This window comes from Nerophis ophidion, linkage group LG13 (genome assembly GCF_033978795.1).
Source record: "Nerophis ophidion isolate RoL-2023_Sa linkage group LG13, RoL_Noph_v1.0, whole genome shotgun sequence".
NCBI classification, from domain to species: domain Eukaryota; kingdom Metazoa; phylum Chordata; class Actinopteri; order Syngnathiformes; family Syngnathidae; genus Nerophis; species Nerophis ophidion.
The window spans coordinates 38242696-38268825 of record NC_084623.1 but is presented as its reverse complement, the minus strand read 5'-3'; the positions used below and the strand labels follow the sequence as shown (position 1 = coordinate 38268825).

Sequence of the window (26130 nt, the reverse complement as noted above, 5' to 3'; positions counted from 1 at the left end):
ATACTTCTTACCATTAATGCGACATCGTGAACAGGTGCGGTAAAAAAACGGATGGTTGGATTAAAATGCATGAGAAGTTTTATGATTTGAACGTTATTTTTGAAACTGTGATTACCAGCGGAATTATTCATTACTTATCTTAAGCAATGTCAGCTAAGATTTATCTGAGAGCCAGGTGCAGTCATCTGGTTCTAGAGCCATAGGTTCCCTACCCCTGGTTTAAGCATTAGACACCTTTTTACCTGCACCTTGCCTCCCGCTCTTTCTCACATCTACAAAGTAATTAGCTACCGACTGCCACCTACTAATATGGAAGAGTATTACACTGTTACTCGGCATAGCTCGGTTAGGAGAGTGGCCGTGCTAGCAACATGAGGGTTCCAGGTTCGATTCCCGCTTCCGCCATTCTAGTCACTGCCGTTGTGTCCTTGGGCAAGACACTTTACACACCTTCCCCCAGTGCCACCCACACTGGTTTAAATGTAACTTATATATTGGGTGTCACTTTGTAAAGCGCTTTGAGTCACTAGAGAAAACGCGCTATATAAATATAATTATCTGAGAGCCCCATGTAGTCTTCAAAAGAGCCACATTTGGCTCTAGAGCCATAGGTTCCCTACCCCTGCTCTAACCCAACAGATAAAAAATTATAATTTTAAAAATATTCTGCATATACTTGAAGACACGTTAAATGGATTGCTCTCCCTATTTTGATCATTTAAGAGGCGCAATCGTCAACACTTGTTTTAGTGCATTCAAGCCTTTAGTATTTTTAATGGATACGATATCTTTGCCAACCAGAAGGTTCGATTTGAACTATTCAGATTATGAGAAATGACAACAGCAAACACACTCAAGCAAAAACACACTTGGTCCAGGCTTGTGTGGATGTGTAAAATCTGGGTAGACCACAGCTGTCTGATGTTCCAGGATGCTGTCTGAAGGTCGGAAAGGTCACCTCAACATAAAAAAAAATCACACTAATCAAACAGGGACATCTGATTCTGGAGAGAGAATCACAGCTGGTATGGATTACTTCAAAAATAGGCCTGGTGGCTGCACACTGCAGGTGTGTGTATAGAATCTGAGATGACAAACTCCAAATGGCAATGCCAATTTCTCCTAGCTGGCAGGTACATCTAATAATTAGCCATAACACTCTGGTTGTCAATACAAGAAGTGGGAATGCATGGTCCAGAATTATCGTCACTAAACTTCAAACACAGCCTAATGAAATATCAAATAATATGTAATATCAAATAATACCATTGAAATATGTCATGAAAAAAGACAAATCAAATGGATTAGTTGACTATATATATATATATATATATATATATATATATATATATATATATATATATATATATATATATATATATATATATATATATATATACATATATATATATATATATATATACATATATATATATATATATATATATATATATATATATATATATATATATATGTATATCCATCCATCCATCCATCCATCCATCATCTTCCGCTTATCCGAGGTCGGGTCGCGGGGGCAGCAGCCTAAGCAGGGAAGCCCAAACTTCCCTCTCTCCAGCCACTTCGTCTAGCTCTTCCCGGGGGATCGCGAGGCGTTCCCAGGCCAGCCGGGAGACATAGTCTTCCCAACGTGTCCTGGGTCTTCCGCGTGGCCTCCTACCAGCTGGACGTGCCCTAAACACCTCCCTAGGGAGGCGTTCGGGTGGCATCCTGACCAGATGCCCGAACCACCTCATCTGGCTCCTCTCGATGTGAAGGAGCAGCCGCTTTACTTTGAGTTCCTCCCGGATGGCAGAGCTTCTCACCCTATCTCTAAGGGAGAGCCCCGCCACCCGGCGGAGGAAACTCATTTCGGCCGCTTGTACCCGTGATCTTATCCTTTCGGTCATGACCCAAAGCTCATGACCGTTGGTGATGATGGGAACGTAGATCGACCGGTAAATTGAGAGCTTTGCCTTCCGGCTCAGCTCCTTCTTCACCACAACGGATCGATACAACGTCCGCATTACTGAAGACGCCGCACCGATCCGCCTGTCGATCTCACGATCCACTCTTCCCCCACTCGTGAACAAGACTCCTAGGTACTTGAACTCCTCCACTTGTATATATATATATATATATGTGTGTGTGTGTGTGTGTACAGTATATACGTATGTATATATATATGTATATATGTATATGTATGGATGTATATATATGTAAACATATATATATATATATATATATATATACTGTATATAGTCCAGTTATCATTTCAAACGGACAAATTGACAAAATTCAAACAGCAACATGTTTAAAAGACTGCCGACAAACACCAGTTTACCAACTTAAGACCTGTTCCCTTATTCCAAACTAAGGATCTTAATTAGTCTGCTGACATATGCAGTAACATATTGTGTCATTTTCCATTCTATTATTTCGTCAACATTTTTAAGGACAAGTGGTGGAAAATGAATTATTAATGTACTTGTTCATTTACTGTTAATATCTGCTTACTTTCTCTTTTAACATGTTCTATCTACACTTCTGTTAAAATGCAAAAATCACTTATTCTTCGGTTGTTTGATACTTTCCATTAGTTTTGGATGAGACCAGAAATTTGGGTATCAATCCGATACCAAGTCGTTACAGGATCATACATTGGTCATATTCAAAGTCCTCATGTGTGCAAGGACATATTTCCTGTGTTTATAAACATAATATAAATGTTTTAAAAATGAAAGAAGATGTTGTGATGCCAAAAATATTGACGTAATCGTAGTAGTATCTACTACATACGCTCCTGTGCTTGGTATCATTACAATGGCTGGGGTGGCAATTCTTGTTTCCCCCCGGCTCAAAGCCTGTACGTTGGAGTTCAACCCGGTGGACGAAAGGGCAGCCTCCCTCCGCCTTCGGGTGGGGGGACGGGTCCTGACTGTTGTTTGTGCTTATGCACCAAACAGCAGTTCGGAGTACCCACCCTTTTTGGGAACACTCGAGGGAGTACTGGAAAGTGCTCCCCCGGGTGATTCCCTTGTCCTACTGGGAGACTTCAACGCTCACGTTGGCAACGACAGTGAAACCTGGAGAGGCGTGATTGGGAAGAATGGCCGCCCGGATCTGAACCCGAGTGGTGTTTTGTTATTGGACTTTTGTGCTCGTCACAGTTTGTCGATAACAAACACCATGTTCAAACATAAGGGTGTCCATATGTGCACTTGGCACCAGGACACCCTAGGCCGCAGTTCCATGATCGACTTTGTAGTTGTGTCATCGGATTTGCGGCCTCATGTTTTGGACACTCGGGTGAAGAGAGGGGCGGAGCTTTCTACCGATCACCACCTGGTGGTGAGTTGGCTGCGATGGTGGGGGAGGATGCCGGACAGACCTGGGAGGCCCAAACGCATTGTGAGGGTCTGCTGGGAACGTCTGGCAGAGTCTCCTGTCAGACAAAGTTTCAATTCCCACCTCCGGAAGAACTTTGAACATGTCACGAGGGAGGTGCTGCACATTGAGTCCGAGTGGACCATGTTCCGCACCTCTATTGTCGAGGCGGCAGATCGGAGCTGTGGCCGCAAGGTAGTTGGTGCCTGTCGGGGCGGCAATCCTAAAACCCCTTGGTGGACACCAGCGGTGAGGGATGCCGTCAAGCTGAAGAAGGAGTCCTATCGGGTCCTTTTGGCTCATAGGACTCCGGAGGCAGTGGACAGGTACCGACAGGCCAAGCGGTGTGCAGCTTCAGCGGTCGTGGAGGTAAAAACTCGGACATGGGAAGAGTTCGGGGAAGCCATGGAAAACGACTTCCGGATGGCTTCGAAGCGATTCTGGACCACCGTCCGCCGCCTCAGGAAGGGGAAGCAGTGCACTATCAACACCGTGTATGGTGCGGATGGTGTTCTGCTGACCCCGACTGCGGATGTTGTGGATAGGTGGAAGGAATACTTCGAAGACCTCCTCAATCCCACCAACACGTCTTCCTATGAGGATGCAGTGCCTGGGGAATCTGTGGTGGACTCTCCTATTTCTGGGGCTGAGGTCGCTGAGGTAGTTAAAAAACTCCTTGGTGGCAAGGCCCCAGGGGTGGACGAGATCCCCCCGGAGTTCCTTAAGGCTCTGGATGCTGTGGGGCTGTCTTGGTTGACAAGACTTTGCAGCATCGCGTGGACATCGGGGGCGGTACCTCTGGATTGGCAGACCGGGGTGGTGGTTCCTCTCTTTAAGAAGGGGGACCGGAGGGTGTGTTCCAACTATCGGGGGATCACACTCCTCAGCCTTCCCGGTAAGGTTTATTCAGGTGTACTGGAGAGGAGGCTACGTCGGATAGTCGAACCTCGGATTCAGGAGGAACAGTGTGGTTTTCGTCCTGGTCGTGGAACTGTGGACCAGCTCTATACTCTCGGCAGGGTTCTTGAGGGTGCATGGGAGTTTGCCCAACCAGTCTACTTGTGCTTTGTGGACTTGGAGAAGGCATTCGACCGTGTCCCTCGGGAAGTCCTGTGGGGAGTGCTCAGAGAGTATGGGGTATCGGACTGTCTTATTGTGGCGGTCCGTTCCCTGTACGATCAGTGCCAGAGCTTGGTCCGCATTGCCGGCAGTAAGTCGAACACATTTCCAGTGAGGGTTGGACTCCGCCAAGGCTGTCCTTTGTCACCGATTCTGTTCATAACTTTTATGGACAGAATTTCTAGGCGCAGTCAAGGCGTTGAGGGGTTCCGGTTTGGTAACCGCAGGATTAGGTCTCTGCTTTTTGCAGATGATGTGGTCCTGATGGCTTCATCTGACCGGGATCTTCAGCTCTCGCTGGATCGGTTCGCAGCCGAGTGTGAAGCGACCGGAATGAGAATCAGCACCTCCAAGTCCGAGTCCATGGTTCTCGCCCGGAAAAGGGTGGAGTGCCATCTCCGGGTTGGGGAGGAGACCCTGTCCCAAGTGGAGGAGTTCAAGTACCTAGGAGTCTTGTTCACGAGTGAGGGAAGAGTGGATCGTGAGATCGACAGGCGGATCGGTGCGGCGTCTTCAGTAATGCGGACGTTGTACCGATCCGTTGTGGTGAAGAAGGAGCTGAGCCGGAAGGCAAAGCTCTCAATTTACCGGTCGATATACGTTCCCATCCTCACCTATGGTCATGAGCTTTGGGTCATGACCGAAAGGATAAGATCACGGGTACAAGCGGCCGAAATGAGTTTCCTCCGCCGTGTGGCGGGGCTCTCCCTTAGAGATAGGATGAGAAGCTCTGCCATCCGGGAGGGACTCAAAGTAAAGCCGCTGCTCCTCCACATCGAGAGGAGCCATATGAGGTGGTTCGGGCATCTGGTCAGGATGCCACCCGAACGCCTCCCTAGGGAGGTGTTTAGGGCACGTCCAACCGGTAGGAGGCCACGGGGAAGACCCAGGACACGTTGGGAAGACTATGTCTCTCGGCTGGCCTGGGAACGCCTCGGGATCCCCCGGGAAGAGCTAGACGAAGTGGCTGGGGAGAGGGAAGTCTGGGTTTCCCTGCTTAGGCTGTTGCCCCCGCGACCCGACCTCTGATAAGCGGAAGATGATGGATGGATGGATGGATGTTAGTTTTGAAGCCAAAATGTGTCTATTCTCCCTTTTTTGTCTACACACTGTGTCTGCTTGTAAGTACTCAGTGATTGTGCGCTGCCGAGCATGCTCTTCTGCTCGTAAACCACAGTTTATATATACTATAAATGTGGTTTGAATGACAATGTTGCCATTCAATGTGTCTTGGGAGCAAAACTGCTATATAAAGAACGAAAGGAAAACTTTGTTACTTGTTGAAGTTCTTTTTGCCTTTTTTCACTTCCTCCTTTTCTGCGGTAATCATTTAAATACCCATGGAAAAAATACCTTTGCTCTTTACATAACTTTTTAGGATTTAATTTATTTTTCCTATTGTGCAGTCATTGCAAATCCCAATTATGAGAAATCCTGGTTGGACTTATTTGAGTGACCTGCTGGAAAATGGTGTTTAGCCATAGCATTTGAGGTAAGTTTGTTGAAAGGCTCATTGTGATACACTTCTTTTTATATTTCGCTTTCTTTGTCCTGTGCATTGCGGTGGCAGTTTTATTGAGCTGCCGAAGAGCTTTTTGTATTTGTATTGTACGTGGACTTTAAGACCAACGTCTCGGTCTTGAGAAAATGCATCATTTTATCCGGGCTCAAAGAAGAGGATTGCCAATCTTTGTATTCGGCATTGGCCTTCACTGGAGAATGTCTACATGGAAATAAAGAGGTTCAGGGTTGTGCAGAAAAGGAAAGGGAAATCTACTACTCAGTTGCTCCATAATACTAGGCAAGAATGTCTGGAAACTTGTTTTTATTTTACATGAATAAGCTAAATGACCAATATAATTAAAGAAAATATATTTAGATTTGTCTGTCAATGTTCTTGTTCATCCTGGCTCTTTTAGAGTTTTGAATTGATGAGCATTTAAGATTGATTCCATGCCATGAGAAGCAATTGAGCTCGTTAACTTCACACCGATATGAATGATTCTTTTGTGATTTTCATAAATGATCTTGGTGCAGTTACTAAAAGAATCTTAAACAGTCCCATCTGCAAAAGGAAATCCATGTCTTCATTAAACATTGGATTTACCAATCCGTTAACGACCACAAAAAAGCCATCTAGCGGGCTACAAATGGTTTATTGATGTGTTTACATAATGAGAGACTTAGAAACGGTCTATCTGCACTGACAAGTCGATTTGGAAAATCATTGTAAGACAAGTTATGATGATGGTCTCACTTACTACCCAAACATTGGAAAGGGCTACTACCTTTAACAATGTATTTAATTAAGGCTATCAACGTGTCCATCAATGTGTGCAAGTAGTGACTAACAAATATCACGCTAATCACACAATTTATTCCGACCAAACATGCTTCTTTTCATAATCGAATGGTTACCGGAAAGGTGACTTGGGTTGCTTTCTAGTAATGAGATTCAATGCATACCTCAGTGCAAAGATGGTAACTCTAGATTTAGATAAAATCATGGTCATTTGTATTTATTGCAGTGAGGAATTCTCTTATCATCGAAGTTTGAAAAATACCATCTAAAAGCAAAATATTACCTTGTTATTTACTTAGCCAGGGTGCCATGTACTTGTTGCCATTGATTTGTCAGTTATTTAGCTTGTAAGCAACATAAACATTTATTGGACAGAATACTATTAGTGAAGTGAAGTGAATTATATTTATATAGCGCTTTTCTCTAGTGACTCAAAGCGCTTTACATAGTGACACCCAATATCTAAGTTACATTTAAACCAGTGTGGGTGGCACTGGGAGCAGGTGGGTAAAGTGCCTTGCCCAAGGACACAACGGCAGTGACTAGAATGGCGGAAGCGGGAATCGAACCCGCAACCCTCAAGTTACTATCACGGCCACTCTACCAACCGAGCTATGCCGCCCCATTATTAAACAATTAGCAAATGTCTGAAAATAGGTTGTGAGTTCAAACCCTGGCCGAGTCATACCAAAGACTCTAAAATTGGAAGCTATTTACCTCCATGTTTGGCACTCAGCATCAGGGGTTGGAATTGGGGGTTAAATCACCAAAAATTATTCCCGGGTGTGGCCACCGCTGCTGCTCACTGCTCCCTTCACCTCCCAGGGTGCGATTAAGGGTGATGGGTCAAATGCAGAGGTTAATTTCACCACACCTAGTGTGTTTGTGTGACAATCATTGGGACTTTAACTGTAACTTTTTAAATGGGAAATGCATTTTCGACATTATGGCCGTTAGAGAAGAAAAGTCCATAAACAGCCGGACCATTTTTTAAGCCACATGATTCAAAGCGTTGGGAAAAAAATAGTGGCTTATAGTCTGGAATTGTAATTAATCAAATTTCCAAAATTGGATTTTTATGATTTAAAAAATTAGCATTTGACAGCACTTTTTTCGTATAAAATATTTAAAGCATACATAGAGTTTTCTCGGATTTTACAAAAGTACTGACAAGATAGGATTATTCTTTATATTGCTCTTTTTTCTCCCTCTTGATTTAGTTTTTTATGACCATTTATTGATCAGTTTCCACGCTTACAGGAGAAAAAACCTACTCATGCTTATGTTGCTTAATTTTCACAGCACCTAAAAGGGCTTTTGTGCCTTTTAAGTCGAATATTTGCACACTTCAGTCTTCTCTGTCATCTCTAGAGAAAAATATAGTTCTGTGAGTTTCGTGCTGAGCAATGCACAATGGGTTTATCAGCGCTTCTTTGCTGACAAAGGCTTTTTGCTGCTGCAGGGGGAAAGTAGCAGTGGGACCAAAGCAGCTGGAGAATCCTAAAGAAACAAGTTGTGGGCCTTCTTGTAGCCGAGGAGACTACATACATCCTCATAGTTTTTTGCATGAGAAAATTATTGATGAATGGGTTACTGTGACTGGAACAGTTACCAGTCACTGTTGCGTGGGCGTGAGGCGCCCAGAGCGAGCAGGGGCATGTCCTGGCATGCTGCCAACTGAGGTGCTGGCACAGCTTGCTGCCAAAGAAAGGCGGGTTCAAGCCCACACCGTGACAGACAGTTTGGTTATGTTTAGTTTTTTCCTCTGTCTTTGTATTTCCTGTCAGCGCTCTTATTTTGGTTCCTTTTCCTGCATATATCCCTGAGCGCTTGTTTTCATCACCTGTACCCGATTGGCTATCTGGCATACCTAGTGGGAATTGCCAATCAGGCTACTATTTATACCTGCCTCGCCCTCAAGTCAGTGCTGGTGTATTGTATGTTGTGGACTGTTTGCTGTATCCTGTTAGGTGTTTGCAGTCTCCTAGTTCTTCGTTTCATGTTTGCTGTATCCTGTTTGCCTGTTTCTGGATTCCTGTTTTCCTGCATTTAATTTTTGACATTAAAAGTCACGTCTTCCTGCAACAAGCCTGCCATCTCTGCATCTTGGGGTTTGTCACCTGACACCAAAGATGCTTGATTTCAGAATTGCAATTTGAATTATGCTTGTTTTCAAAAATGTTCATCTTATAATTTGTAGATACAGAAATCTTATTTTAGGATGCCGTATCAAGTAAAATTAACTCGCTGCATGGACAGATCATTTCACTAATTTTTAGTATATTTTTCCCAAAATCTAGTCCTTTTATTTTATATTTTGTCAGCTCTATTTTGCAGTATGTAGGTTAAACATCATTTTATTAGTCATAATAAAAGAATAAGTTCCAAATTTACCATATCTGGTGGGGGCCAGAGAACGTCTGTTGCCATAGAGTTCTCTGCGGCATATTTCCTTTCTTGGAGAAAAATCCCCTATGCATGTATTGATTTAGGCTGATGAAATCGTTCGAATTGCCTTAAGGATAAAAGTTTTTTCAGAGTTACTCAAGAAGAAGGAACTCAAAATGGGTGAAAGGGTGCAAGATTTCACAAAAGAAGACGGGGAAAAGGAGCACACACTCCAGTCGAAGAACGCACAAGTTTGTAGTGATCAATGTGTAGGTTGGTTTGATATGCTTTTAACGTTTCCCATTTAAGTATTATCTTGATAGTATTTGTATTTCTTAAAACACGTTTGCTACATGTGTTCCGTGACGCACCAACTCGGCGAGTCCAAATAAAAGAAAGCAAATGTGAGCAATTCATAAGAGTTAAGTTTTTACCAAAGGCAGCAATGATACATGAAGCTTTCAGCTCATACACAATGTTGACATATATAGTTATATTTTGATAAAAACTGAAAAAAAAACACAAGTACTTGTAAACGATGCGTGCAACAAAAACTAAGAATAGGGGTCGATTTGTGTCTTTATCACGGAAGCTTTTTTAATTTATGTAACTGATTTTTCTGTGTTTTTGAAGTTTTCTACATCATATTATGCTGACAATTTCATTGAAAAAAAATTAGTGTTTTAAAATTAGTGTATAACAATTTAGTGTAAAAAAACATATATTTGCGTTGAAAAATCTGCTGCTTCAAAAAGCAGGACTCACTTCTGGTAAAATTGGGAAAAAGCTGTCTCAGAACCAGCCAATGAGGTGTCAAGTTGGAAGTCCTGTGACACCGATCTTGCAAAACAGCATATAGAAGTAGTTAACTGGGCTACCTTGGCACAATACAACATAATAAACACTTCCATTTTTTTTAACACAGAATTTTTTTACACTGAATTTAAAACTGATTTTTGTATTTTTTTTTTACACTTAGTTTTTATAGATTGATTCTTTACAGAGCCCCTAAAGCAGGGGTAGGGAACCTATGGCTCTAGAGCCAGATGCGGCTCTTTTGATGACTGCATCTGGCTCTCAGATAAATTTGAGCTGACATTGCTTAACACGATAAGTAATGAATAATTCTGCTGTTAATCACAGTGTTAAAAATAAAGTTCAAATTATAAAACATTCTCATGCATTTTAATCCAAACATCTGATTATCGCACCTGTCCAAAACGTCGCATTAATGGTAAGAAGTATAATATTTATTATTCGTTAACTTTAGAATAAAAATGTTATTTAAAAGAACAAGAGACTTATTATACTCTAAAAATGTTGGTCTTACTTAAAAATGCACGCATTTAGTTGTATTTAGTGTTAAAAAATACTATATGGCTCTCACGGAAACACATTTTGAAATATTTGGCTTTCATGGCTCTCTCAGTCAAAAAGTTTCCCGACCCCTGCCCTAAAGGTTAATGAAGGGGAAAACATGTTACGCGAGCTCTCCCAATACATTTTTGCAATATCTCGCAAAAGGTTTTCTCCTATGCCAGTGAACCGGAAGTGAAACAGACAAAGCGATGGAGGAGCCTACCCATCATCCGTGGGAGAAGTTTATTGATTTCTATTTTAGTATTGGCCTAACATATAAAGACATCAAATCGTATTATGGTCCCATAACGGAGCACAGATGATGGGTAGGCTCCCGCTCCTCCACTGACATAGGAAAAAAACCTTTTGCGAGATCTCGCAAAAAGTATGGCGAGGTCTCGCAAATTATCCATGTGTCATGATCCGTGGCCCGGATGATGTTTTTGTTATTTTCTGTTTGTTTTGGACTCCCTTAGTTCCTGTTGTTGTGCACCCTTGAGTTTGTGTAGTTACTTTGGTTACCTGTTATTTTCACCTGCCTGTGATTGGTGTTCGGGACGCTCACCTGTTCCCCGAGCATTAATCAGAGGCATTATTTAAGCCTGCCTTTGCCAGTCAGTCGGCCTGGCTTCTTTTTTTACTTATGCTACAGTTACGTGAGTATTCCTTGTCTTTTTGCCTATGCTAAGTGTTAGCGTTTGCTTCCAGTGCGATCGGCACATTTTTCCTCTGGCTTGTTGTCAGTTTTTGGTACTTGTTTGAGTTCTACAAATAAATCATGTTCCTACCTGTACGGAGTGGTCCATTTGCATCTCGGGGGAACGAAGCTCGCAGTAAGCCACGACCCCCCACCCCCCCGCACGTAACAGAAAGAAGCCAGGCTGACTGTCCGGCAAAGGCAGGCTTGAATAATTCCTCGCATTAGTGCTCGGGGAGCAGGTGAGCCTCCCGAACACCAATCAGAGGCAGGTGAAAATAAGAAATAACCAAGGTAACTAAAATAACTCAAAGGTGCAAAACAACAGGAACTAAGGGATGATCCGGGCTCCGTAAATTTTAATACACTGATTTTTTTAATTTTTTATTATGAAATGTTCATAATTTAAAGTAAAAAAAGGATGTTAACAAAAAATGATAATAATTTGGTTAAAAAAAAACAAATGAACCGCCATACAAAGCAACAACAATGGCGGTAAATGCAAAGGTCCAGGTCGTTCTATATGTTTATGAAGTTTGTTTTCGACTGTGTCGGGAAATAAAATAGTGACTATCATCTTTAATGTAATTTATTTGATTTTTTTTTTTAACATTTTCACAAGATACATTCAAAGATGTTTAAAGAGGGTGGGGCGTGGTTTCATTTGCAATCTGGTAACCCCACCACAAACGAACATCTTGCACACATACGCAGAAAGTAGGGTATAAATTGGACTGTGTGTCAAAATGTATGCAAAATTTACACCAACGCATGCCCGATACATATTATTTAGGCTAGGGGTGTCACACTTGTTTTTGTTAAGGGGCCACGTCGAAATGTGGCTGCCCTTAGGGGGCCGCATGTAGTAGTGAAAATAAACGTATGATAGCTTTGTTACGCCCTGTGATGAGGTGGCGACTTGTCCAGGGTGTACACCGCCTTCCGCCCGATTGTAGCTGAGATAGGCGCCAGCACCCCCCACGACCCCAAAAGGGAATAAGCCGTAGAACATGGATGGATAGCTTTGTTACACAATTTGCATAGGCAACTGTTTATTATTTAAAATGTTTTATCAACAGATTGGTGGATAACTTGCTTTGAAGTGAAAAGCAGACATTTGAGTGTTTATTTTTTATTACCAAAAAAGAAAACCACAAATAATGTGGTGTGTCACATAAAACGGACCACATAAAACCACGTGGTAGGCCAAATCTGGGCCCCCGGGCATTGAGTTTGACACATCTAGAGCACAAGTGTTTTACATCCCTTTTAAGTACGTTTTCACAGTGGCGGCCAATATGTGCAGGTGGTACAAATTCTGCCAACTTACCATGAATGTATCAAACACATTTAAATGTCTGTTTAAAAAACAATTGGTGATCAGTGCTGTACCATTCGCTGTTTCACTGCTTAACTTTCAATGACATGGGAAAAAAGTGACACAATTTTTGAAACGGAGAGACTACAGTAGATAAAGGTTGCTGTGTCTAAACTGTCAGAATAATTTCTGCGTAATAATTTGGTTTAATGATTGCCTATGACACTTGGCATTTGGCTCCACTATCTTTACCTAATAATTTTGTTGTGGCATTAAGTTATATGACAAAAAAATGTCAATTTACTGTATATTTCTAATGCACTACTCACAAAAGGTTAAAGATATGTATACTTTGGGTAATTCATAGAAAATCATAAAGTATCCAATCCAATCCACTTTATTTTTATAGTACAGTGGTTCTCAAATGGGGGTACGCGTACCCCTGCGGGTACTTGAAGGTATACCAAGGGGTACGTGAGATTTTTTTTTAAATATTCTAAAAATAGCAACAATTCAAAAATCCTTTATAAATACATATATTGAATAATACTTCAACAAAATATGAATGTAAGTTCATAAACTGTGAAAAGAAATGCAACATTGCAATATTCAGTGTTGACAACTAGATTTGTTTGTGGACATGTTCCATAAATATTGATGTTAAAGATTTCTTTTTTTGTGAAGAAATATTTAGAATTAAGTTCATGAATCCAGATGGATCTCTATCACAATCCCCAAAGAGGGCACTTTAAGTTGATGATTAATTATATGTGTACAAATCTTTATTTATAATCTAATCACTTGTTTGTTTTTCAACAAGTTTTTAGTTATTTTTATATCTTTTTTTCCAAATAGTTCAAGAAAGACCACTACAAATGAGCGATATTTTGCACTTTTATACAATTTATAAATCAGAAACTGAAGTGAAGTGAAGTGAACTATATTTATATAGCGCTTTTTCTCAAGTGACTCAAAGCGCTTTACATAGTGAAACCCAATATCTAAGTTACATTAAAACCAGTGTGGGTGGCACTGGAAGCAGGTGGGTAAAGTTTCTTGCCCAAGGACACAACGGCAGTGACTAGGATGGCGGAAGTGGGAATCGAACCTGCAACCCTCAAGTTGCTGGCACGGCCACTCTACCAACCGAGCTATACCGCCCTATATGATGACATAGTACTGTATTTTACTTCTTTATCTCTTTTTTTCAACCAAAAAGACTTTGCTTTGGTTAGGGAGTATTTGAATTCAAAAAAATGTTCACAGGGGGTACATCACTGAAAAAAGGTTGACAATCACTGGTATAGCACATTTAAACAACAGAAATGTTTCCAAAGTGTTGCACAACAATATTAAAAATATTGAAATATTATCCTTAGCTCCACCAATGACTGAATGAAAATAAAAAATAAATAAATATAAAACCAATATAAAAATAAATATGATTAAAAACTATTTTAAAGGGTAAAACCAATTTTAAAAAAACAATTTTAAAAACAGAGGACCAGTATACCTTTCTTGTCGTGATCTCACATGCCAGTTAGTCATTTTTTGTATTATTTCCTGCCCAGCGCTCATATTATTCATTCCACTTCCTGTTTGCCTTTATTTACCTTTATTCTTTCTGGCCTGAGCGCTGGCTCCTCCACTTTTCCTTGGTTGCCAATCAGGATGCTGATGTGTTACACACATTTTCCCAAATAAAAAAAAGGCTTCTTTGATGCACTTGCCTGTCGTCTCTGCATCCTGGGATTCAGACCAAGTACACCCCCACACCGAGCGTATCATCCCTGTGACTTTTCCAGTTTTTCCGCATCTCCGTTGCAACCTGCTGATGATCCGTGACAAAGTTAGTGCGTGTATATAAATATCCACCAGTAAGAAGCAGCATGAGATGTTTTTTGTTTTCCATAGGAGCGCCCCTTAGGCCCAGACCAAAATAATCAAATAATATGCACACCCAGCTGTCTCAGGTTCTTGCACCACATTAATGTGCAAATGAAGCCGTTTTGATCCGCACATGAGTCGAAACACAGGGAGGAAAAGAAAAGTGGCTTTTAAAGCTACTCAATAGCCCTTCAACAAATAGAAGAGCTGCGGCCATTCAGTCATTGCCATCTGTGGTACCATGTGGGTGGCATTGTTTTCAATATCCAGAGGCAGGTTTTTAAATATCAGCTGTCCCTCGATAAAGAGATTTCATCACAGTAATGTTGTCAGATTCCTGCATCCTGCAGTCTAAGAAACCCCAAAATGGAGCGATTAAGTCAAAATCAAAACATGAGGATAAAATGATGAGTAGGCTGACAAAGAGGGCGACAGGATCTATAAAAAGCAGCATGCCAATTGTTTGATCACAATGATTACTCCCTTTATTCTGTATAATTTGCGTAAAATTTTTTTGGGGGGAGATAGCAATGTATGACACACGTAGCTTTTGTGTGGTTCAAGAGACAGCTTCTTTTAGAACATTGATTGACAACACTAAAATTGGCCCTACTGTGTGAATGTGAGTGTGAATGTTGTCTGTCTATCTGTGTTGGCCCTGCGATGAGGTGGCGACTTGGCCAGGGTGTACACCGCCTTCCGCCCGATTGTAGCTGAGATAGGCACCTGTGATGGCTCTCCAGCCGTTCTCGTGTGGGTTGCAGTGCCGATCGATACAGGACGCATCATGACAGGTTTGACTCGAGTTTATTATTTCAATAAACATACTGTCTTGGAAGTCGGTCGTGCCACTTTCTAGCACGCTGGCTTTTCCTCCTCGTCGCGGCGCACCTTTCGGTGTCCGCTCGGGGTCGATCTCGTCGCTCTCGTGGTCCTTGATGTCCGTTGTCTTCTCGCCTACTTCTTCCACGACTGCTCCTCCCTCTCCCCTTTTATGCTGCAGCAGAAGATGATGGGATTGAGAGCAGGTCTGTAGTTTACGCACCTTACTCGGCTGGCTGCATCGTCGCTCCGAGTGCGTTCCGCCTCTCCTCTCCGCCACATGCCCTGCCTCCTGGCTGCCATCTCAGGTAGGACCGCCGTCTGTCCTCGCCCGCTGTCGGCTCGTCGGCTCCGTCTCTCCACAGCACCAGCGCCCCCCGCGACGCCAAAGGGAATAAGCGGTAGAAAATCGATGGATGGATGTTTGAAATGCCATAAAGTATACTGCAGTCCATAAAACACTCATAGAGAGTGACGTCTTAAAAAAAGGTTCTCCTTGCTGGTAGGCGGTACACAGTTTCAAGTGGAAAAAGCTCATACTTTTTGCAACATCCTTAGCAATCTATAGAGCTGTTATTAGGGATGTGCCGATCGATTGGCAGCCGATCAATACAAAGGGTTTGGGATTTTTGGCTAAAGTATTCCACAGTGCATTGCCGGCAGCTATATTGAAATAATATTCCTGAAATACTCTGTGGAAAATAACTTCGCACCAGCTGTGATACGATACTGTGAGTCATAATATAAGAAGTCCCCTCATCGTTATAAGGAGAAAACACCTGTAATTGGATGAGAGGATCCTTACCAGATCGACAAGTGTCAAGACGTTGACTGTGGTGTGGATTGTTTTCCCACGGTGCAAAGCGATTGGAGCGTACACGGCGTGAAGGTAAAGACATCTTTGAATTATACTATAGAGATGTAACAAAAGGCAAGCACAAGGCAGAGAAGAAAATTGGCTATGAAAACAAAAACTTGCACAACGGGAGAAATATGAACATAAAACAAAACTTACAAACTATGGCATGAAAAACTTACTCGGATGAGAAAGTTTTTCATGCCATAGTTGGTAAGTTTTGAGAAAGGGACATGGATCATCGGCATGGATAACAAGGGGTGTGTTGAGGTTGAGTAGAAGGTGATAGAGGGTGATGTCGCCAGGCTGACTGCCTGGCAACTACAGGCTTAAATAGTGCTGTGGTGCTTGAAAACAGGTGCGTGAGTTCAAATGAATCAGGTGCGTGAGTCGTGAGGACAGGTGAAACTGATTGGTTGGCATGGTGACAAAACAAACAAGAGTGCTCAATGAATCAAAAAAAAAAAAAAACAGAACGTGACCACAAAACATGACAACAAGTCTGAATGAGCAGAGTCAACAATATCTTCCTTGATTTCTCCCTCATACTCGTAACTGGTGAACTACTTAGTTTTTCAGTCCAGCCCATTTTACACGTTGAAAGACTTTCAAAACTATAAAAGAGCCTTGAAAGCTATGACGGGTTTGTTTGTGGATGGGTTTGTGACGTTTGCGTGTTAATCCGTAAAAACCCAGTGGACATTGTGTCTTCAAAGCGAAAGTCATGAATTTTCAGAAATAATATGACCCAAGTTCGACACCCTGAATAATCACGATCTAAGGTAATCTCAGAACACTGACTGTAAAGCAGGACTGGCAGAATGTTGTTCTCATGTCGCTTCAGTTTTGTCTTTTGTGAAGGCTACAAGAGAAGTGAGTACTGTATCCATTATCAATACAACTACTATCAAAGTTATGTCACCAACCACATCAAGTTAATGCATAGTGGGGTTGCCATTTTCTTAACTACCGGAAATGAAATGATCCAAACAAACACAAAGCTGTCCTTACAACGTCACATCTGTTTAGATGACTGCAGCAATCCTTGCTTGCCTTTGCTGTCTACTCTTCTGTCTGTTGCTTCCGTCTGTCCAGAAACTCGCTAAGGAATTCGATAAAAGCTAGTAATACCTCTCCCAGCACAATTGTGGCAGTTGAATATTGCACACATTGTTGGCATTGTGAGTATGGATGAATGATCAGAAGAATAGAAAAGAATGGACTTTATTATATTTGTATATAACGAGATTAAGGACTCCAACTTAAGGCGCAGTAGTGCGAACAAATATGGGGTAGAAATAAATTACACACGAGGTAATAAAGAAAAAAAAAGAAAACAAAACTAAGAATTGAAATAAACTACTAGAAATAGACTACTATCCAATAAAAATAATAAGCAATATACAAAACACTATACAAACACAAAATACTGTACAATTTACAGAACAAGACAAGAGTAATAAATAACAATCAGTGTCGGATGTATTGCACTCGAAGGGTGATATTGCACAGTAGGGTATTAGGGTGGGATATTGTATAGGGGTGAATTATTATTATAAGTTAGAGTTGAAGATGGTGACAGCTCTGGGAAAGAAGCTGTCTCTGAGCCTGTTTGTTCTGGCTCTGATGCACCACTAGCGCCTGCCCGATGGTAGCAGGTCGAACAGGTGGAAGCCAGGGTGTGTGCTGTCCTTGGTGATGCAACAATGAACGTGTTTGAAAATGTATTGTGGGAAATGTAGAAAAAAAACCAAAGCCCTTTATCAAGCTTTTATTAGGGATGTGTCGATAGATCAGCCACTGATCAGTTTTGGCCCATTTTCTTGAAAAAGTATGTGATCGGCATTGCTTTTGCCTTTCAATGCCGATCACAAACTAGAGATGCACGGTTTGCGGTCTCATCCGCGGAGTCCGGGGATAAACCACAGGTCGGGCGGTTGACATGTCGAAAAAATAGATTTTAATTAGATTCGGGCGGGTGGCGGTTGGACCATCTGGAAATATTTGATATGCATAGTTCTGGGATCGGTATCCTTTGCCATTCAAAGTGCCATTTAAGACCCGTGTCATAAAGCGAAGAAGACACTGTTATTCTCCTGAATGATAATAAGTATTAGGGCGTGCTATGAAGCCATTGGCTTTGTCGCCTACTACAACATGTACGATCTGTTTGTCAGTCCAGCATCATGTTGTGTGTGGCTTCAGCAGCAACACGCACATGACTGCAAGGCATACTGGGTGACACAGAGTACACTAATGGTTGTGATATAAACAATTTTAACACTCTTAGTAATATGCGCCACGCTGTGAAGCCACACCAATTAAGAACGACAAACACATTTCGGGAGAACATCCTCACAGTGACACAACATAAACGCAACACAACAAATACCTATAATCCTTTGTATTCATGACAATTCCTGACTATTTTATACACCCCGCTAGCAGCAAACCCCACCACCTCCCCCGTGCGTCGGTAAGGTGGGCGGGGTTGGGGGCGCGGGGGTGTAAAATATATTCAGGAAGTGTCACGGATAGAAAGGATTATGGGTATTTGTTGTGTTGCGTTTATGTTGTGTTACTGTGAGGATGTCCTCCCGAAATGTGTTTGTCAATCTTGTATTGTGTGGCTTCACAGCGTGGCGCATATTAGTAAGTGCTACAGTTGTTTATAACACAACCATCAGTGTACTCTGCATCACCCGGTATGCCTTTCAATCTTGAACGTGTAATTGCGGCAGATACACACAACATGTTGCCGTACCAACAATCGGTTCGTACATGTTGTTGAAGGTGTCTATGGCATTGGCTTCACAGCACGCCCATATTCTTGTAATCAGGATGAACGCTATTGGATAGTCGCGGGAACGTTAGCGGCTCCAATTGTCATCATTATTCTGTGAAACAGATTTGAATAACTCTGTGAGTTGTAAAGGCGGACAACCTCTGATGTATTTCAGCGGGCGGGTACGGTCCTGATAAAATGTTGGTTCGGGTGGACAGCGGGTGGATGACGACTTTGGTGATGCGGATGCGGATGATATAATTGCCTATCCGCGCATCTCTAACAGATGCTTTCTGGCTAATATTCCATCCATCCATCCATTTTTTACCGCCTGTCCTTCTCTGGGTCCCAGGGGTGTTGGAGCCTATCCCAGCTGCACTCAGGCGGAAGGTGGTGTACACCCTGGACAAGTCGCCACCTTATCGCAGGGCCGACATAGATAGACGGACAACATTTACACTCAAATTCATACACTAGGGCCAATTTGGTATTACCAATCAACCTAAACCCAAGGTGCATGTTTTTGGAGTTTTTATTCATTTTAAGTGCCCCGGCTGATTATTTATCACCATACACAGTTTGGAGCCACTCCCTAAATTAATTATAATCCCCTCCATTTTGTAAAATAAACTGAATTTAGTAGTAACTTAAGTATAATCGTCAATTATTGGTACTACCCTAAACATGTTACACATCGACAACAAGGAAGAGCAGGCATGCTAATAGCTAAACTAGCCACTAAGCTAGCTAGGAACAACAGAATAAATATGTGCTTAAAGAAGTATTGGTGGAACCATGTTGCAGCAGAAAGTAAGCCGTTCATAACAGTAGGAAAATGATTCTTATGGCCCCGTTCGTAGCAGTTTACCTGACACATGAAACGTGACGAATTAGTGGGTACACTATTCACTTTAGTTACCAGATTGCAGTAGAGTGGTGAATGCCTTAAAATGTGTTTTGTGGCAATTTCAACTTTGACCACAGCGTTAGTTGCAATGTACAAACCCCGTTTCCATATGAGTTGGGAAATTACGTTAGATGTAAATATAAACGGAATACAATGATTTGCAAATCCTTTTCAACTCATATTCAGTTGAATGCACTACAAAGACAAGATATTTGATGTTCAAACTCATGAATTTTATTTTTTTATACAAATAATAATTAACCTAGAATTGCATGGCTGCAACACGTGCCAAAGTAGTTGGGAAAGGGCATGTTCACCACTGTGTTACATCACATTTTCTTTTACAACACTCAATATACATTTGGGAACTGAGGAAACTAATTGTTGAAGCTTTAAAAGTGGAATTTTTCCCATTCTTGTTTTATGTAGAGCTTCAGTTGTACTACAGTCAGGGGTCTCCGCTGTCGTATTTTATGCTTTATAATGCGCCACACATTTTCGATGGGAGACAGGTCTGGACTGCAGGCAGGCCAGTCTAGTACCCGCATTTTTTTACTACGAAGCCACACTGTTGTAACACGTAGCTTGGTATTGTCTTGGTGAAATAAGCAGGGGCGTCCATGATAACGTTGCTTGGACAACAACTTATGTTGATCCAAAACCTGTGTACCTTTCAGCATTAATGGTGCCTTCACAGATGTGTAAGTTACCCATTCCTTGGCCCTTAATACACCCCCATACCATCATACATGCTGGCTTTTCATCTTTGCGCCTAGTACAATCCGGATGGTTATTTTCCTCTTTGATCCGGAGGACACAACGTCCACAGTTTCCCCCCAAAAATTGAAATGTGGACTCGTCAGACCACAGAACACTTTTCCATTTTGCGTCAGTCCATCTGAGATGAGCTTAGCCCCAGTGAAGCTGGTGGCGTTTCTTGGGTTTTGTTAGTAAATGGCTTTCGCTTTGCATAGTAGAGTTTTAACTTGCACTTACAGATGTAGCGACAAACTGTATTTAGTGACAGTGGTTTTCTGAAGTGTTCCTGAGCCCATGTGGTGATATCCTTTAGAGATTGATGTCGGGTTTTTTATACATTGCCGTCTGAGGGATCGAAGGTCACGGTCATTCAATGTTGGTTTCTGGCCATGCCGCTTACGTGGAGTGATTTCTCCAGATTCTCTGAACCTTTTGATGATATTATGGACCGTAGATGTTGAAATCCCTAAATTTCTTGCAATTGCACTTTGATAAACGTTGTTCTTAAACTGTTTGACTATTTGCTCACGCAGTTGTGGACAAAAGGGTGTACCTCGCCCCATCCTTTCTTGTGAAAGACTGAGCATTTTTTGCGAAGCTGTTTTTATACCCAATCATGGCACCCACCTGTTCCCAATTAGCCTGCACACCTGTGGGATGTTCCAAATATGTGTTTGATGAGCATTCCTCAACTTTATCAGTATTTATTGCCACCTTTCCCAACTTCTTTGTCACGTGTTGCTGGGATAAAATTCTAAAGTTAATGATTATTTACAAATATGTTGTCTTTGTAGTGCAGTCAATTGAATATGGGTTGAAAAGGATTTGCAAATCATTGTATTCCGTTTATATTTACATCTAACACAATTTCCCAACTCATATGGAAATGAGGTTTGTAGAATGGCACTATCCATAATTTTTAGCAGACTGCATTGCAAAATAATCAACCACCCAACCCCTCCACCCCATGTGAGATCCACCCTACTATAGATTGATAATAGTTGGAGAGATGGTAATAGAGCACGTAGGGCAGATCGAACCATAAATTGGTGGTATCGACGCCACCAAGGTTTTTTTTTTAATTTTGTTGACAGGAGGACTTAAATGAATAATGGATAATAGTTATTGATTTTCATTTAATTTCAGAATTCACTTGCCAAGGCAATTAAAACAATAAAAGACCATGCTTCCAAATTGTACAGGGGGCCTGGTTGGTCGAAGAACAAGGCTGACTCACACTGACTGAGCCCTGACCTTCACTTTATGAAACACATTGGAGATGCAGCATTGGTGACCAAATACTTTTGTCGATATCCTCCAACTGTTTACACAAAATGAATAATGAGCCTATTACCTGGTGATATCACGGCCAGGCTGATATTTGCAGATAAGACATGTAAAAGCCCCTTGGAGAGTATAGGAAGAAAAGCTCATCTCCCGGCTAATACATTAACAAGCGTAATCAGAGAAGACAGTTTCTGTGTTGAGAAATCTCTTGGTATGAAATTACACATTCTTCACAGATGGAATTATTTTATCTTTATCGTATTACCCATGAGCAATTCGCAATATCCTTTATCACAGAGTGCTTCACAAATGGCATCAGCCTTTATTGCAAAGACACACTTTAAAATCAGTTCCCATGCTTTTTTCTTCACCACCCCCTCTTAGTTGGGTAGTACATAATCTTCTCTGTATGAGTCTTTGAGGTAATGTTGCTCTATTGTACATGATCATTGACTATGTTTCCATGCACTAAATAAGTTAAGTTAAAATTAAAGTACCAATGATTGTCACACACACACTAGGTGTGGTGAAATGTATCCTCTGCATTTGACCCATACCCTTGTTCACCCCCTGGGAGGTGAGGGGAGCAGTGGGCAGCCCGGAAATCATTTTTGGTGATTTAACCCCCAATTCCAACCCTTGATACTGAGTGCCAAGCATGGAGGTAATGGGTCCCATTTTTATGGTCTTTGGTATGACTCAGCCGGGGTTCGAAATCACGACCTACCGATCTCTGGGCGAACACTCTAACCACTAGGCCACTGAGTAGGCTATTGACTATAGTAAGGTACAGTATCGTCAGGTTTGGCTTAGCTCTGGCAATCCCTACCAGTCCATTGCATCGCTATACGATGGATTAATGAGATCCTTGGATCGGCTCTATTGGGGTTGACTTTTGCAGAGCTGCAAAAATAAACTTGACTCAAGAACCATTGCCAGAGGGGAGCACTAAGGGAGGCCCCCTCTAGTGGCGACGTGGCGGGCTCCATGTCCATTGTCCAATTTCCAGCTAGTCCCACTTGGGCCAACAGTGTTGGCACGGTGGGCTCTGTGTCCAATGTATCTAACCTCCCGCCCGCATGCAGCTGGGGTAGGCTCAAGCCCCCAGCCACCCTGAAAGGGACAAGCGGTAGAAAATGGATGGATGGAGTGTCATACTGACATGATAACCGCTGTATTATTGGCACAAACATTACGTCTCTAATGGCTACGCTGATGTTAAATAGCAGACACTATCAAGAAATTATCTTGGATTAGAGAGCACGGCCGCTTTACCATCCGAGCCATGTGTTGGTGCCTGTCGTGGCGGCAACCCCCAAACTCGATGGCTGATACCACAGGTAAAGGGGTCCGTCAAGCTGAAGGAGTCCTATTGAGCATGTGGGACTCCCGAAGCAACTGACAGGTACGGACAGGCCAAGCGAGGAAAAACTCAGTTTTGGGAGGAGTTCAGGGAGACAATGGAGCAGGATTATTGGCCAGGCCAGCCCCCAAGAGATTCTGGCAAACCATGCGACGCCTGAGGAGGACGAAGCAATGCCCTATTCACACTGTGTATAATGGGGGCGGAAACCTGCTGACCACTACTGGGGATATAGTTGGCTGGTGGGAGGAATACTTTAAGGATCTCCTCAATCCTACAGACACACCCTCTGTGGAGGAGGCAGAGTCTGAGATCACATTTGCAGACAAGTCCATCACTGGAACAGAGTTTGCTGAGATAATCAAAAAACTGCCAAGTGGCAAGGCCCCAGGAGAGGACAAAATTCGCCCCAACTACCTCAAAGCTCTGAATGTTGTGGGACTGTCGTGGCTGACACTTCTCGTCAACATAGCATGAAAGTTTAGGGCAGTATGTCTGGATTGGCAGACCGGGGCGATGGTTGCCATTTTCAAGAAGGGGAACCGGAGGGTGTGTTCCAATTGTTGAGGGATCACACTCCTCGGTCTCTTAGAGAAAGTGTATTCCAGGGTCCTGGAGAGGAGAGTCCGGCGATTAGTCGAGTCTTGGATTTAGAAGGAACAATGTGGTTTTCGTCCTGGTTGTCGTGGCTGACACTTCTCGTCAACATAGCATGAAAGTTTGGGGCGGTACGTATGGATTGACAGCAGGGGTGGTGGTCGCGTTTTCAAGAAGGGGAACCGGATGGTGTGTTCCAATTATAGAGGGATCACACTCCTCAGTCTCTTAGAGAAAGTCTATTCTAGGGTGCTGGAGAGGAGAGTCCGGCCATTAGTCGAGGCTTGGATTTAGAAGGACCAATGTGGTTTTCGTCCTGGTTGTCGTGGCTGACACTTCTCGTCAACATAGCATGAAAGTTTGGGGCGGTACGTCTGGATGGACAGCCGGGGTGGTGGTCGCCCTTTTCAAGAAGGGGAACCGGATGGTGTGTTCCAATTATAGTGGGATCACACTCCTCAGTCTCTTAGAGAAAGTCTATTCTAGGGTGCTGGAGAGGAGAGTCCGGCCCTTAGTCGAGTCGTGGATTTAGGAGTAACAATGCGGTTTTCGTCCTGGTTGTGGAACACGAGACTAGATGTATACCTTTGTTAGAGTACGGGAGGGAGCATGGGAGTTTGCTCAAACAGTCCACACGTGTTTTGTGGGTTTGGAGAAGGATCTGACCCAAAAACGCTATCATTTGCTTACAACTAGAGATAGACATAATTTTGTTTTGCAATAATGGGAAGAAAGACAGTGAGTGCGTAGGACAGTAACGAGAAGAAGAAGCAAATTATATTCTTTCCATCAACAAAAAAAAAGATCATCAAAAATAATTGTTTCACCAACTTGGTGAAGCATCCATCCATCCATCCATTTTCTACCGCTTATTTTCTTTGGGGACACGGGGGGGGGCTGGTGCCTATCTCAGCTACAATCGGGCGGAAGGCTTCGTACACCCTGGACAAGTCGCCACCTCATCGCAGGGCCAACACAGATAGACAGACAACATTCACACTCACATTCACACACTAGAGCCAATTTAGTGTTGCCAATCAACCTATCCCCAGGTGCATGTCTTTGGAAGTGGGAGGAAGCCGGAGTACCCGGAGGGAACCCGCGCATTCATGGGGAGCACATGCAAACTCCACACAGAAAGATCCCGAGCCCGGGATTGAACCCCAGACTACTCAGGACCTTCGTATTGTGAGGCAGACGCACTAACCCCTCTGCCACCGTGAAGCCCTTGGTGAAACAGTTGAAGTGTATCACTGCTAGTCTGCATCATACTGAAGCAGAAGGAGTCTAACGTCAGGCAAGAATGTTAAAATAATATCTAAATGTCTGACATTTATCCATAAAAAAATTGAGAAAATGCTGTTTCTGTGTTTGATGGAGAAGCAGAAAGAAATACCATTTTAGTCTGCTCCACAAGGTAAATACTGTACATTATTCTTACATCACCTCATGAAACTTCTGTAGTTGCTTATAGTATATTCTACTGTATTGTTCTCATATAGTGTTATATCTATATTATACAGTGGGTAATTTAGTCAGCCACCGATTGTGCAAGTTCTTCCCCTTAAAATGATGACAGAGGTCTGTAATTTTCATCATAGGTACACTTCAACTGTGAGAGACAGAATGTGAACAAAAAAATCGAGGAATTCACATAGTAGGAATTTTAAATAATTTATTTGCAAATTATGGTGGAAAATAAGTATTTGGTCAACCTTTCAAAGCTCTCACTGATGGAAGGAGGTTTTGGCTCAAAATCTCACGATACATGGCCCCATTCATTCTTTCTTTAACACGGATCAATCGTCCTGTCCCCTTAGCAGAAAAACAGCCCCAAAGCATAATGTTTCCACCCCCATGCTTCACAGTAGGAATGGTGTTGTTGGGATGCAACTCAGTATTCTTCTTCCTCCAAACATGACGAGTTGAGTTTATACCAAAATGGATACATGGATGATACAGCAGAGGATTGGGAGAATGTCATGTGGTCAGATGAAACCAAAATAGAACTTGATACAATTAATTATTTTTTCCAACTGACACTCGCTGACTTTTGCTCATTTTCTGTGAAGAACATACATCAGAATACATATTTATGACCACACACCATACACCACCCTACACATTTCTATTGCATATAAGTTGTCCGGGGATAATAAAAGTGTGGAAATTGATGTTCTGTGTACCACACACACACACACACACACACACACACACACACACGCACACACACACACACACACACACACACACACACTCAAAGCAGGCCTAGACAGGAGGAAGACAGAGTGTAGGTA

At 42.5% G+C, this 26130-nt stretch overlaps 1 protein-coding gene across 1 annotated transcript in view; it reads left to right on the top strand.

Annotated features, from left to right (window-relative positions):
• The window catches only part of LOC133564517 (calsyntenin-2-like), a 700915-nt gene that overhangs the window by 524448 nt on the left and 150337 nt on the right, over window positions 1–26130 (top strand). The gene's annotated exons all lie outside the window — the stretch shown is intronic.